The sequence below is a fragment of the Rousettus aegyptiacus genome, unplaced genomic scaffold (genome assembly GCF_014176215.1).
Source record: "Rousettus aegyptiacus isolate mRouAeg1 unplaced genomic scaffold, mRouAeg1.p scaffold_m13_p_8, whole genome shotgun sequence".
NCBI lineage: Eukaryota > Metazoa > Chordata > Mammalia > Chiroptera > Pteropodidae > Rousettus > Rousettus aegyptiacus.
Genome location: NW_023416311.1, coordinates 98,152,834 through 98,153,770, shown reverse-complemented (window position 1 = coordinate 98,153,770; position 937 = coordinate 98,152,834). Strand labels below are relative to the sequence as shown.

The 937-nt window shown below is 30.0% G+C and overlaps 1 pseudogene; it reads right to left on the bottom strand.

Annotated features, from left to right (window-relative positions):
• Positions 1–599: 599 nt before the first annotated feature.
• Positions 600–718, bottom strand: LOC118607284 (annotated as a pseudogene).
• Positions 719–937: the final 219 nt, after the last annotated feature.

Here is a 937-nt window from a genome sequence, read left to right as displayed (position 1 = left end):
CCGTGCTACAAATTACCATAGGAAAACACCACAAAATAAAATATTATATTCATGTTAAAGCCTGAGTATTAGTAATATTTAAGTTTAAGGTGATAAGAAACTAGAAATCTTTAAGTTCAGTATCATGTTAATATAGAAATCCCCTCACACGGGTGGTTTTCCAAGGTCAATATACATAATTATTTCCAGGGAAAGAGATTTTATTATTCACAGAGATAATACATTTGTTGGATATTTTATTTATTTATGCTATTTTATAGATGTGACTTTTATCTCCCAATAAATTTTACCCATTTTTATTTTTGGCATTAGAAATACTAAAAATAATCTTTATTACATGTAAAAAGAATTTCAGTAACTGAAAAGTAACTGCCAACCTAGAATTGTATCTTCATTTGTTTTGGAAAAACCGTAAAGACATTATATTAAAGGCAGACTTCACTAAGGAAATTCTCAAGGCAGTATTTTATTTTATTTTATTTATTTTATTTTTATTTTGTTAGGTGAGGCAACTCATGGTTGACCTCATGGATTGCAAGGATCTTGTCAGCTTACAATCCCTTATTCTTTTTTATTTTTTATTTATTTATTTTTTTTTATGCCTATAGCACCTGGTCTTCCTAAGTGATCTCCCATCCAAGTACTAACCAGGCCTGACCCTGCTTAGCTTCTGAGATCAGGGGAGATCGGGCATGTTCAGGGTGGCATGGCCATAGACAAGGCAGTATTTTAGAAAGAACTATTATGACATTAAAAATTGTTCTAGATATAAAGCAAAAATTGACAAAAATACTAATAAATACATACATAAATCTAAATGAACTGACTACATAAAGGTGATGATAATATACTTCATAAAAGAATCACACAACTAAAATTGTGGGTGATATTAAAATGCAGGACAGAACGGGATTGATCAAAGTTAAAGATTTTCTGA